Here is a 14775-nt window from a genome sequence, read left to right as displayed (position 1 = left end):
TCTTTTCTTTCTTCTTTTTTTTTTTTTAAAACAGGATGTTGGAAACAAATTAAAGAAAAAAAGGCAAGCTTTTCAGCTTTAAAAAAAGGCAAATATATGTTCAAAGATGCAGTGGATTAGTACTACTTAGGGTCTATTTGATCTGTTTCAGAGTTTTACTGACATTACAATCACTTTTTACTGCTAGGCTTTTGAAGTTAACTTCAGTAGCTTTCTCATAACCTTCTTTAATGATAAAAATTGGTCAATCTTTTATTAGTCCCAATAATGACTAAATCTTGATTTTTTTCTGTTTTGACTTTTTCTGTTAGTGTGTATTTCTTACTTTTTTGGGTTTATGTAGTATATTCTTTAAGAAGTATTTTTTAGCTATTGGTGATGGCAAACTGAATTTGCTTTTTACTGCTTGGCAATCCAGTTTTTATTGAAATAGCTCTTTAAATAAAAACGACTGCTGCATCTTGGCATACAACGTAGTAGGCTTTAAAAAAAACTTCTAAATATTCACAGTTTTTCTTTAGTTTCAAGATTGTTTTACTCTCTCTGTTTTAATAGCCTCTGAATGTCAATTTTATAGGGATGTTCTTGCCATAGAGTCCATCTATTCCATTTTCAGTCGATTTGGGATGTGTTCTTAAAGTGTTATTTATTTTAAGTTTTATTGATTGGATTGCTTTCAAGAATAGCATTTACATACAGTGTATTATATTCAACATATGGTTATATAGTATTACTGTCATATGTGAACTGGGCATATAAATTCTGCCTTGGAATTTGTATTTCTTGACCTTATCATGTGATTCTTATGAAATATGGCACATATGAACCTTTATGTGATTTCAAAGAAAATAGTGAAAGCAATTGATCGTGACGTTAGATCTATGTGGTAAAGATCAAACACTAAGCTAGTGCATTCTTCTCTTTTTATACAATCAGTGAATTTAAAGCAGTGAGAATATGCATAGTAGATTCATTACATAGTAACACTATATTATTCTCTCTTTAAAATATAATGGTCAGGTGTCATGAAACGATAGCAAAAGTCTGTTGCTGGTCGGATCTACAATCAATTCAAAGGAGCTATGTAACTTGACAGGACCTGAGTGTCTACTTCTAGAATCTCACCTACGTAGCCATCATCAACAAGCATTTATTATCAAGTAAATAGTACCGTGTTAGACTCGTAAGAGGAGGCATAATTCTTTGTTATGAAGAGAACATAACCTAGAGAGAGAACAATGACCTCACAGAGAAAACAGACAGAAGTGATGTAACTAACTAATGGACAGAGAAGAATTACACTGATGCAGAAATGTTAATATGATGTGTAAAAGACTGGCAAGTAAAACTTAGGCTAAACCAAACAAGTTACAGGAATTACATATTCAAACTCATGTGACAGAAAAGGGATGTATCATTAATCTACAAAGAGTTCATGCAATCAATATAGATATTAACCTAGAAAAATGGGTAGAGGAAAGAATAAGCAATTATTAAGTGAATAAATTAATAAAGGAGCAATTAACAGATGAAGAAAACGAATGGCATATAAACATTATGAGATACTAGATCTTAGTAATAATCAATGAAAAATATTTTAAATAAGTAGAAATTTTCATCTATCAGATAGCCTAAGACTAAAAAGAACTGATAATGCCTGTGTAGTGCATGCATGCACACACACTGTAGAAATGTTAATCATAGCAAAAAGTAGAAAACAACCTGGAAGTCCATCAACAGACTAATGCTTAAATAAACAATGGTAATCCATACAGTTGTTTAGAAGAATCAAGAAGATCTATATGTACTGACATAGTAAGACATCCATTTTATATTGTTAGTAGTAAAAAGCAAAGTGGTTAAGCATCTTTTCATTTATTGGCCATTTGATTCCTCTTCTACAAAATATTTACTTACTCATTTTTCTATTAGTTTTTTTCTCTTGCTATGAGCGTTAACGTTTGTCTGTCATACATAGCAAGTGCTTCCCCCTGGTACGGTAGTTGTCCTTGAAATACATTCTGATGCTTTCTGCATACATACTTTTTTTTTATAGATGTGGTAAAAAAATCTAATTTTTATTTACTGGATTTATCCCTAGGTGATAATGTATTTTCCTATAGTTTCTTGAAACATTTTTAAGATTTCTGTTTTTACCTTAAGTTGTTTAATCCTTCTAGAGAGTTTTGTGAAAAATAAGAAAAATTTTCTGCCCAACAATCAACCATACACAAATTAAAAGAAGTAGTTTTTTATTTATCATATTAGCATAAACTAAAAAGACTGATAATATCTTGTGTAGGGGAGAAGGAGAAATGGGTCCTCCCATGTATGGTCGATGAGAGTGTAAATAAAGTGTTTTTGCATGAGTAGGGGAGAGGGCTGAAAATGAGTGACTACCAAAATTCTCAATATCCATACTTTTTGTAATTAGAAAGGGCACATGTGGCACTCTATCTTAAAGAAATAAACCTAGCTGCACACATACATACACAGTGGAGGATAATCACCTTTAAGATGATCCTAAGCACATAATGATATATAGACCTATGTTCACAGCTCAAAAAACAAAACAAAACAAAACAAAAAAACAAAAAAAAAGGATGACACACAAAATATCTAAAAGAAAAACTGAAGTGAAGGGGAGAGAAAAAAAAACATTTCAAAGGAATAATATTTTGATGTTCTACCTTCATCAAGGTATAGATGGGGAAGCACCAAGTTCTGGTAATAAGAATGAGGGTTTTCCATGTAGGGGAGATAGGCTTCATGGAAGTTGCTTCTCTTTTCATAGAAGTTAGAGGGCCTGGCCATCTGGTACCCAGCCTTGGAAGCTGCACTTACAATTACAGGGGCAATTACAGGGGGATAGGACTTACCAGAGATGAAATAAACAAACTGGCAATACTAAGAAGAAGAATGGGAAATGGGAATTTAAAAACATGGAAAAGTCTAGGAAACTTATCTGAAGAAGTCAAACTTTCAATGACTATTTTTCCTCACCCTCCCAAATTACTGGTTTAATGATATTATTGGGTTAATATGGCTATACAACTGGTTTAAAAGTACAGCTGTATTTATAGAGCTGACAGAGCAGAATAACAAATTAGGAACATCCAGGAAAATACAGGTTGCGTGTTTGATGGATATTGAATGTGTGACAGGAGAGAGGCTACTCTCCCAGTTTTAGCTAAAATCTCTACTGTGGATATGCCTCTAGTCATGTGGGTACAAGCCGCAGCAGCAGTAGCAGATCCATGAGAATCCCACAGAAAAAGCTCAGGTTTGCAAGTCACTATTTAATCCCTTATGGTTAGATGATGAGGGGCATGACTTTTAGACTTCCTCTAATATCTTCAATTTAACTTCTCCTTAATTCCATCATCAAGTCTGGAAAATGGGATTCATATTACACATTCCTCAGGGTCAATGTAGCTGGGAAAACACCAGATAAATTAAGATTAAAGGAGTCTGTGAGTATAATGTAAATAGAGTGACAAGCAGCGATGACTACTTCATATGGAAGCTCCTTCAGACTTTGCTAGTTTTCTTCTCCATATTTATGAGACACCTATTTGAGCACAGGAAGCTCTCAAAAAAAGTAAGCTTCTGCTGCTGTAGATGAGCACATTTATGCTGTTGTCTCTAAGCCTAAGAAACAGGAGAAAGTAGTACCTTATTAGGAGTTGCAGAGTGGGGGAAATGGGTCAGAACAAATGACAAATTGCTCATAGCCATAAATCTTGTTGAAAGTCAGTAAGAATTCACTTCAATAAGGCATTGGTATTGACAAAGTTATATTATTTGTTTTTCTTCTGGGCTGACCTGGCCTCCAAAAGAAAATACTTCATCATATCATGTCACAAAGAACACCCAAAGAGAAGATTCAGAAAGTTTCCAGTCTGTTCACAGATGGATCAAGATATTATTGGCTTTCACAGAGACTTGTTTCAGATTGTATTCTTTGTGCTTGTAGATTACTTTGCTCTTCTTCATAAACCTTCATTTCACTTAACTGCTTGGGAGGTCTTCCTCTGAATCTGATAAAAGTAGTCTTTGTACGGCTGCTCATTATTTTTTAACCCTCAGCAAATATTCACAGTTAAGTATGTTTTGCGTAACATTTAAATTATACAAAATATAATAAAATACAACATGATTCATTGTGACCAACTCAAAATGAAACTTGGAAAATAAACTCATTTATTTCCTTTGCAATCTTCTACTTAACAAAAAGTTTGTTTTCTAAGCTCATACAGAGCAGCTGAATGCTACAAATTTTGTAAGCTTTATTCGATTCTACTTTATACTACTCTGTTTTGCTCTACTATGTGGCAGGAAATTTCTTTGTCATAATTAAGCTGAATTTTTATTGAGGCTCCAATGAGAATACATTTCCCCACAGATTTCAGTGATAATTTTCCCACTTTAAAGACGGACATAACACTGAATATTTAATGAAGTCCAGTCACTTTTATACCAGATATTTCTAAGTGTTAGCCATTGCAAAAATCAACGTTTCCATTTCTTTTGCCATGTGAATAAAGAACTTTGAATTTTAAAAATCCCAATGCTAGAAGGAGTTGTTTATTTGAAAACTAAGCATCTCTTATAAAGAGGACTCGAAGGAGACTCTAAGCCACCATTATTTCTTCCTCACTCTCCCCATCTTCCCTAACAGTTGCTTTTATCAACCTCAGGTTTACAAAACACTTGATAATCTGTGCCTCTTTCTGCTTTTTCTTAGCCACTTCTATGCTCAAGAACATTTCTATGAGGAGGAGGTTGGTTAAGGAAGGCAGAAAGCAAAGTTAGCCCAATGGTGACTTTCCCTGGCAGCTCCAGGCAAAGACTCTATTGTGGAAGATGCAAGTAACTACAGTTACAATAATGTTTTTGCCCCTTTGGTTCAGTGTTCTCATGGTACCTTTGTCTTTTACATTTTTGTGGAAAATGAGTGCTAATGCAAATATGGAGCAATGTCAAGGATACGAAATTTTCCTATGGTGGACAGTTCTTATAAACTTGTGGTACTGGAAGAAATGTTATTAATTGAAATTTGGGGGATGAGTGCTGAAAAATAAGCTTTTGATTACTGGGGTATCTCATTTTAACCACGTTTTCTCCAGTAGGTAAACAGTTTATCACCTTACTCCTGGTATTAGCTTCTTGCTGTTAATACAGCAAGATCCTGTTGGTGCTTGCAATCCTGGGTAATAAAATCCTGCTCTGTATTATCAACAACTTTTGAAATTACAGCATGCTTTCATTTGTAGTCCTGCAAATGTTATCATTCCTGAATCATTATGATTAAAATTAATGTGTTCCCTAAAGTACTATTGCAGATTTAAATTTCAGTAACTTTCTGCTTTGATGTCATATTGCACTGAGTTTCCTTTCTGACAGTAGTAGTACATGATCAAAATATCGCAAGTTCCTCAGAAGCATAAAGTGCGTGCTTGTTATGATGTAGCACCGCAAATAGCCTCAAGATTTACTTCTGTCTTCATTTTATCAGTTCCAGAAAGTCCAGAAGGATCTAATGTTTGGTTTCTTAAAAGAAATAAGACTAGGCTTTTATTTGCTTTTTATTTTTGTTTTTTTTAATTTTATTTTTTATTTTTTATTTATTTTTTTTTTTTGCAAAATCTTCAATGACGTGTTATGGATTACAAGTATTCTGTAGTCTGCCACAGTTAATGAGCCCAGACCTGTCCTGGGCTGCCACAGAACCAAAGTGGCATCTATGGTGGCTTAGGGAGACTGGTTCTCTTTGGTCTGAGGTACACAGGGTTGTTAAGTTTACGAAAAAATGTTTAAGTGACTTTTGATGAACTCTTAAGGGACAACTGGCAGATGATAGGATACTGTCATATAGAAGAGGTTTACGAAATGGTCTGTCATTGACTTAGGACTTACTGAACACAGACAGCCCTACTTTCATTGAGCTTTCCCACATTTTGTTCTATGGGAGAGTTTACATCAGTTTATAACACAGTAGAAAATTCAGGGTAATGAAAAGAACATGAACTTTGGAGGCAGACAGATCTGGGTTTAAGTCCTGATTCCTTAAACTGGGTAAATTTAATTTTAACTTCACGGAGTCTCCAAAATGGGGACAATCCACGAGATTGTGGGTTGTTGAGAATATTATATCAGATAATACATATAACATGGTTAGTACGGGACACGTCATGGTAAAAGTTCAATAACAGTTAATGTTTTGTTTCTAAAACACAAACTTTAAACAAAATACAGGAGTATGTATGTGTGGTGCTTTCAAGTGTCTACTCCTTCTAGTTTTTGTTTTTGCTTTTTAATTTTGAAAAATCTTTTTTTTATCACTGATCTGAATTAAGAGGAAGATAATGGGTAAAATATAAAACTCTTTGTTTATTAGTGGAAAGTATACCCAATTTTGATCTTAAAAACCAGTAATAAGTTTACTTATATTTAATTCTTAAAATTATTACTGAGGTTTAAAATACTTGTCAATGTACTTTACTTCTGTATTAAATTCTCCTGGCTGAGGAGAAATTATAGATCTGACAATTTCTCTGCACTGCGGTTCTGATAATTATCAAAATTATATTCTTGTGTTCTTTTCCACTCCTTAGAAATATTTGGCCAATGTATGAATCAAGGAAGTAAATAATCTGCAAACCAAACAGACTCTTTTCCATTTTTTAAACTAGAAGTTAGAGACTCCTTTTAGTAAGTCTGGGTATATCAACTTTTATACAAAGAAAAGACTGAAATGACACATTGTCCAATAAACATGGCTAGTGCATCAGAATTTAAATTTCACACAGCTTTCTTTTGTTAAGGAAGATCAAGCAGAGTTCACAGCCAGAGTAGAAAGGGAGAAAATACTTAAAGAAGAAGCAGAGTAGTAGGTGAGGGTTTAGAGATTCCCTACTCTCCCTTCCTCTCTCCAAGTTCCTGACAAGATGTTCCCAGATGGTCTTTTAGCTTAATCCTTTTGTGCCCAGCCAAGAATACACAAACGTGTTTCTTCATAGAACTTGAATAAAATTTAAAGCAAAGTGTTTTTGGAGGATCTACATCTATTTGCCTCTATCTATGAAATTAATATTGTTTAACCTCCAAAGGGACCTCTTTCAGAAGCCACTGTTGTGCTTGATTAGGCTGCACTCAACGGCTGGCAGTGTAACTCCCTGCAGTGAGAGGTCAGGATCAGAACAGTCACCTTTTGACCACTGTATATAAAAAAGGCAAAGCTACATATAGACCTACTGGGTTTCTCCTATTTTCTATATTTCTTTATGATCCTTAATTTATTTATTTTTTAATTTAAAAAAAAAAAATTTTTTTTCCCCAACATTTATTTATTTTTGGGACAGAGAGAGACAGAGCATGAACGGGGGAGGGGCAGAGGGAGAGGGAGACACAGAATCGGAAACAGGCTCCAGGCTCTGAGCCATCAGCCCAGAGCCTGACGCGGGGCTTGAACTCACGGACTGCGAGATTGTGACCTGGCTGAAGACGGACGCTTAACCAACTGCGCCACCCAGGCGCCCCTATGATCCTTAGTTTAAATGGCATCTTTCCTCTTTTTCAATGTAGCCACAGAAGCAAATGTGGTCCAAAAAACCCTCAAAATGCCTGAAAATTAAATTGTGAAGGAACCTAGATCCATAAAACACAGTAACAATTCACTGTCAGAACAGCAAACCCCCCAAGAAACCAATTCTAAATTGCTGTGGATGCAAAGTAAGTGCTGCCATGTCCTTGCTGATATCCAGGCATTTGGCTAACTCCATAAGCACTTTTTCACATGCTCTGTCCCTTGTACGTACTAAGATTTGATAGGAAAGGGAAGAGGAAATTTCCTGGTTTGAAATCCCAAGCCTAGAGCCCAGAAGAGGAACAGGAAGGATTAACGTGGCCGCTGGGATGTGTGATCATCAGTGCCCATTAGCTCTTACTTTTAGAACCAAGTCTTCCATATCTTGCTAAAATAAAAGGAATTACATTACTTATATTTAATGATGCTAACTAGCAGATAATATACAAAATATCATTTCAATGAATTCCTTTTAATTTATTTTCTGTGCTGCTTTGTGGTGTTCTTACTGTCTTTTCTATTTGGTTGTTTTCATGTTAAATTCTAATGTGGGTTTCAGATGTTTTACATGACAACATTTGATTAAAATTCAATGCAAGTAAATATAGGGTACTGTACAGAAAAAAATGTAGTCATATAAACCTATATATATCTGTAAGGAAGATCAAGTTAATCCCAATTTTAAACCTCTTGTCTGCTCTGAGCAAAGTCTTGGTTCTGTAACATTGAAAGCCAATTTAGTGGTTTTAAATGATTCCTTCCATTTCTCCTGTTAAGTAAATCCTGATGATCAAGATGGATGTCAAAAGGGCCAGAGCACTAGTCTTCCTCATGTTTAAAAAGATCCATTAAGCTCTTCCTTCTATTGCTAATAACTAAAGAAGCCCCACTTACAGTTGAACAATATTTCATAGTCCCAAGGCATTTCATAGATATCTCACTTGGAGCTAAGATTAAACTGTGAAACTACAGAGACCAGATATTATTATACCCATTTTAGAGATAAGGAAACTAAAGCACCAAGTTTAGTTATTTGCATCAAAGAATCTTGGCTAATGAGTCAAGACTAAAAGTCAAAGTTTCTGATTTCCCTTCCAATATCCTTCCCTATATGTTAACTCTCCCTACTGGCTGGGTCACATCTTTTTTTTTTTTTTTTTTTTGGTTAATGTTTATTTATTTTTGATAGAGACGGAGTGTGAGTGGGGTGGAGGGGGGAGAGAGAAAGAGAGAGGGAGAGAGAGAAGACATAGAATCTGAAGCAGGCTCCAGGCTGTCAGCACAGAGCCTGATGTGGGGCTTGAACTCATGGACCATGAGATCATGACCTGAGCTGAAGTCAGACGCTTAACTGACTGAGCCACCCAGGCACCCATGGGTCACATCTTATTTAACTTTCTCCCCACAACTCTCCCTGAGAGATGCTTTAGAGTTCCTCTCATTTAAGAGAACCACTTATTGGCTGATTTCTGTCAATGTAATAATTTCACTTCGTATTACTGGCCGGCAAGAAATGTTCCCAGCAGCTAAATTTTCAGATAAATGTTCAAGTTGTGATCATTATGACATTAAAGTCACAGGTTAATTCTAAGCCTTTCCAGAGACATTAGCAAAACCTTTAGTTCTGAAGAGACATGTAATTCAATCCTTCTCCTTTAGTCACAATAACTAAATGAAATCAAGATATGATTTATGAGGTGTAAGAAGGCAGTTTATGATTTTCCAACTGTTGGTTTACTCAGATGTCTCTGGCACATTTTCTGCAGACCTATTCATGAAAGGGTAAAGAAGCCAATTACTGTAACTGAAAATTTTCAAACTACACAATAGCTATAAATTGAACTAAAATGACGTGAATGCTTTTGGCTGATTACAACCACTATTTTTAAACTCAGCTTAAAGATGTTAACAGTGATGATAAAAACAACAACAACAGTATTAACACATACGGAGCTCTGTGCTACACACTCAGCTAAGAGCTTCATATACATCATTTCATTCTCACATCGACTCTAGCAGATCACTGCCAGTGTTCCCCCTGTATTCTAGATAAGGGGGGGGGCGCCTGGGTGGCGCAGTCGGTTAAGCGTCCGTCTTCAGCCAGGTCACGATCTCGCGGTCCGGGAGTTCGAGCCCCGCGTCAGGCTCTGGGCTGATGGCTCAGAGCCTGGAGCCTGTTTCCGATTCTGTGTCTCCCTCTCTCTCTGCCCCTCCCCCGTTCATGCTCTGTCTCTCTCTGTCCCAAAAGTAAATAAACGTTGAAAAAAAAATTAAAAAAAAATAGATAAGGGGCCAAGGCTGAGAAAGAGGAAATAACTTGCCCAAGATCACACAGTTGTTAAGCAGCAGACCTGGGATTAGAACTCAGGACTGGCTGACTCCAAATCTTGAGCTCTTATTGAACTCTTCCATGTTTGCCTCTTAATTAGAGCTGAAGTCATAGATGCAAACTTTTATAAAACTTTAAAATGTAGAAGGTCTCCTATACTAGAGATACCATGTTGTGGATAGTTCTGTCATACACAGAAGTGTGTTATTACCCACTCTTTCAGTATGGATTCTAATCAACTTTAATTTCTCTATTTTAGTCTAGCTGATGCCTGAAAATTACAATAAGTAAAGAAGTTGCGGGAGAGATGAGGTAATTGTCTTCAAATTGGTTTGTGGGTTCCTGGCAAACAATGAGTAACAAGCTACTGGACTGTCTGTGTGCTGAGGAAGTACGGGAGTTGGTTAAATTCCCTCAGAATGGTTCAACTCCTTTACAATTGACCAGATGGCACAGTCATTTCTTCAAAAACAAACAAAAAGCCCCAAACAAACAAGAAGAAAAATGACTTTTTAAGTCTGCCTTGGGCTGCATAGTCAAGATATGAGGCAACTTCAAATCTGGATTCCATTACCTTGAACAAAATAAATACCAATTTTTAAATATTTATAAACACAACTAATACGATTATGTTAAAAACAACTACATTCATCTTTATTTAAATGAGAACTGCCAATATTACAGCTGCTACATATAAAGGTGCTGGCAGAAGATCTCGTTTCTGTTAGATGTTGCTTCAGGTAAGAGGGACATGGAAAAGCCCACTGTCACATTATTTTAATATTTTATTTATTTATTAAAAAAATTTTTTTTCAACGTTTTTTATTTATTTTTGGGACAGAGAGAGACAGAGCATGAACGGGGGAGGGGCAGAGAGAGAGGGAGACACAGAATCGGAAACAGGCTCCAGGCTCCGAGCCATCAGCCCAGAGCCTGACGCGGGGCTCGAACTCACGGACCGCGAGATCGTGACCTGGCTGAGTCGGATGCTTAACCAACTGCGCCACCCAGGCGCCCCTATTTTAATATTTTAAAAAGAAACTTGTTAACTTGCAGATGTACTGTCTACCTGGACTGAATGGAAGATCATTTATAGGTTACTATAAATATCAAGAGTCATAAAAGAAATGCAAGTTGATAATTTAGGCTTTAGATAACCTTCTGTTATTTAAACTAGGGCGAGTAAAGCAAATGACCACATACACACACACACACACACACACACACACACACACACACTTGCAGGCAGAGCTGGCATAATTTAAGATCACTAAATTATGCAGACTGGAGATGATGCTTTATTAATCTTTCAAAATTATAAGCAGTTGTTACCAGTTCTATATCACTTCAGGTTTTCTATAAAAAAAAAAAGGCAGGTATAGGTATAAATATAGATTCCATTTATCATGTATTCTGGGTAGCCTCTCATAGAATTTAGGTTTTTAAATATGTATATGCATAAGTGGTATATATAATATACACACGTGTATTTATCAGTCACATGTGCTGAGAAGGCAGACTGACATGAGGGACAATGAATTTCACAGCATTTCTTCTTCTAATTTGATTTTATAATATATGAAAGGATATCCCTCAGGAACAGAGAAAGAGAACACTATTACCACCCCTTGAGTATGTGGACATGTTCTTTGCTTAACGGTGACATGTGCAGAATCAAGTTAATGCTGACAACTCCCTGGGAGCAGTTTATTCATTACAGCATATTAACCGATCTGTGTCACAGATGTAAAGATATTAAAATATCACTTTTGGAGGAAATCCTGTATTAAGTTTCTCAGAAGACCATGTCTCTGCTAATAGACTAGATAATAATTTTATTATTTTAAAATTGAAGGACGTCTGGTGCCAGGCAAAGTTGTAATAAGCTCACTTCAACCTAACTCTCCTGCTGCTTACAATAAAAAACTCGAGAGAGAAAATACAAAAAAAAAAAAAAAAAAGGCCCGAGGGCTCTAAAAAGCAAACAAGAACAATGTAGACTGGGGAGGAGAGTCAAACTTGCAGATAGGACTGCTACGGTGGTGTTTCTCAATTTGTTTCATTTTTCCTCTTTTCTCTCACAACTTTGACTTGAAAGTGAGTCTTGGGTTGTGGTGAACAGTGATGGCAAGAACAGTCAAACGTCCTTATGTCTGGGAATTAAGGCCTCTGTGATTTCAAGAGTGTAGGAAAACCTGCTGTCTTTTATACTTCTTTTTTGTCTCCTGCTTTTGCCCCAAGGGTGGCTACAGTGTGTGTGTACGTGGGGGATGGGGGCAGGTCCTGCGGTGGCTGTGCTGTGTTAGCAGCGTCAAAGCATTTAAGACTTTAGCAGGTATTATAACTATGTTTCATGAGGTAAGGTAAACGTGCTTAAAATGAGTAGAGATATAGAAGTTCTCAGAAGAGAAACAGAAACCATAGAAAAGAACCAAATAAAAATTTTAGAACCGGAAAATTCAATAGAAATTATCTAATATGAAGAACAGAGAAGAAAAAAGAAAATAGGAAAAAAGAAACAAAAAAAAAGAATGGAGTCTCAGGGATCTGTGGAATAATATAAAAAGTTTAATGCTGGTGTCCAAAAAAGATTGGTGCAGAAAAACATTTAAAGAAATAATAGCTTAAAAGTTCCTGAATTTAGTTTTAGAAAGCATACAGTTACAGAGTTAAGGAGGCCAGAAAACCTCAAACAGGATAAATTCAAAGAAATCAAGCCCAGACACATTATAATCAACCTATAGAAAACCAAATATCAAGAAAAAAATCTTGAAAGCACCTAGAGAAAATCAACACGTTACATGTACAGAAACAATGACTGTGATTACCGTGGATTTCTCATCAGAAAGCACAGAGGGAAGAAAACAGTGGAACAATAAGTCTAAAGACCCCACTGGAAAAAACTATTAGAAGTAATGAAGTCAGTAATATTTCAAGATAAAAAATATATAAAAATGTGTATGTGTTATGTTTCTGTACACTAAAAATGAAAGCAGCAAAAAGAGAAATCAAGAAAACAATCTCATTTACAAATGCATACAAAAGAGTAAAGTACCCAGGAATAAATTTAACCAAGGAGATAAAAGACCTGTATATCGTAAACTATAAGACACTGATGGAAAAAACTGAAGATGATGCAAATAAATGGAAAGATATTCCATGCTCACAGACTGGATGGATTAATATTATTAAAATTCCATAATCCCCAAAGCAATCTGCAGATTCAATGCAATTCCTATCAAAATTCCAATGACATTTTCACAGAACAAATAATACTCAAATTTGTATGGGACTACAAAAGACCCCGAACAGCCAAAGCAATCCTGAGAAAGGAGAACAAAGCCAGAAGTATCAGGGTCCCTGATTTCAAACTATACTACAAAACTACAGTAATGAAAACAGTATGGCATTGGCATAAAAACAGGCACATTGATCAATGGAATAGAATAAAAACCCCACACATATATGTTCAAGTAACGTTCAACAAAGGAGGCAAGAATATACAATCGGGAAATGATAGTCTTTTTAGTAAATTGTGTTGGAAAAATTGGACAGCTACGTGCAAAAGAATGAAACTAAACCACTATCTTACACCATGTAAAAATCAATTCAAAACAGAGTAGACTTCGATGTAAGACCTGATATTATTAAATTCCTGGAAGAAAAAATAGCCGGTAAGCTCCTTGATATCAGTCTTAGTGATGTCTTTTTTGATCTGACTCCAGAAACAAGTGAAACAAGAACAAAAATAAACAAAGGCCTAACTACATCAAGCTAGAAAGTTTCTGCACAATGAAGGAAATCATCAACAAACTAAAAAAACAACCTACTGAATGGGAGAAGACATTTGTCAATGATATGTCCAATCAGGGGTTAATAGCCAAAACACATAAAAACCCTTATAATTTCACAAAAAAGCAAATAATCTTTTTACGATATGGGCAGAGGATCTGAATAGACATTTTCCTAAGAAGACATACAGACGGCCAACAGGCATATGAAAAGATCCTCACCATCACTAATCATCGGGGTAATGAAAATCAAAACCACAATGAGATATCACTTCACACCGTGGGAATGGTTATTATCAAAAAGACAAGAAATGACTAGTGTTAGTGATGATGTGGAGAAGAGGGAACCTTTGTCCACTGTTAGTGGGAATGTAAATTGGTGCAGCCACTATGGAAAACAGCATGAAGGTTTTCAAAAAGTTAGAGCTACCATTTGGGGCATCTGGGTGGTTCATGGTCTCATGCTTTCTAAGTTCAAGCCCCACGTCGGGCTCTGCACTGACAGCATGGAGCCTGCTTGGGATTCTCTCTCTCTGCTCCCTCCCCCCGACTCTCTCTCTCTCTCTCTCTCTCTCTCTCTCTCTCTCTCTCTCTCAAAATATATAAATAAACTTTTAAAAAAAGTTAGAGCTACCATATATATACACACACCCCACCCACACACTGGAATACTATTCAGCCATTAAAATGAATGAAATCTTGCTACTTGTGACAACATGGATAGACCTGGAGGGCTATTATGCAAAGTGAAATAAATCAAGCAGAGAAAGACAAATATCATACAATTTTACTTATATGCGGGATCTAAAAAACAAAACAAAATAAAACCTAGACTCATAGATACAGAGAATAGGCTGGCAGCTGCAGAGGGCAGGGAGGTTGGGAGGGCCCTAATGGGTGAAGGAAATTAAGAAGTACAAACTTCCAGTTATAAAATAAATTAAGTAATGGGGGTATAATATACAGCATGGGGAATATATTCAACAAAACTGGATTAACTTTGTAAGGTGACAGATGGTAACGACTTACTATGGTGACCATTTCACAATGTAAACAAATGTTGAATC

General features: G+C 35.9%; 1 protein-coding gene across 8 annotated transcripts in view; it reads right to left on the bottom strand.

Annotated features, from left to right (window-relative positions):
- The window catches only part of VPS13B (vacuolar protein sorting 13 homolog B), an 804655-nt gene that overhangs the window by 189414 nt on the left and 600466 nt on the right, over positions 1-14775 (bottom strand). The gene's annotated exons all lie outside the window — the stretch shown is intronic.

This window comes from Felis catus, chromosome F2 (genome assembly GCF_018350175.1).
Source record: "Felis catus isolate Fca126 chromosome F2, F.catus_Fca126_mat1.0, whole genome shotgun sequence".
Lineage (NCBI taxonomy): Eukaryota > Metazoa > Chordata > Mammalia > Carnivora > Felidae > Felis > Felis catus.
This window is presented reverse-complemented; position numbering and strand designations above follow the sequence as displayed.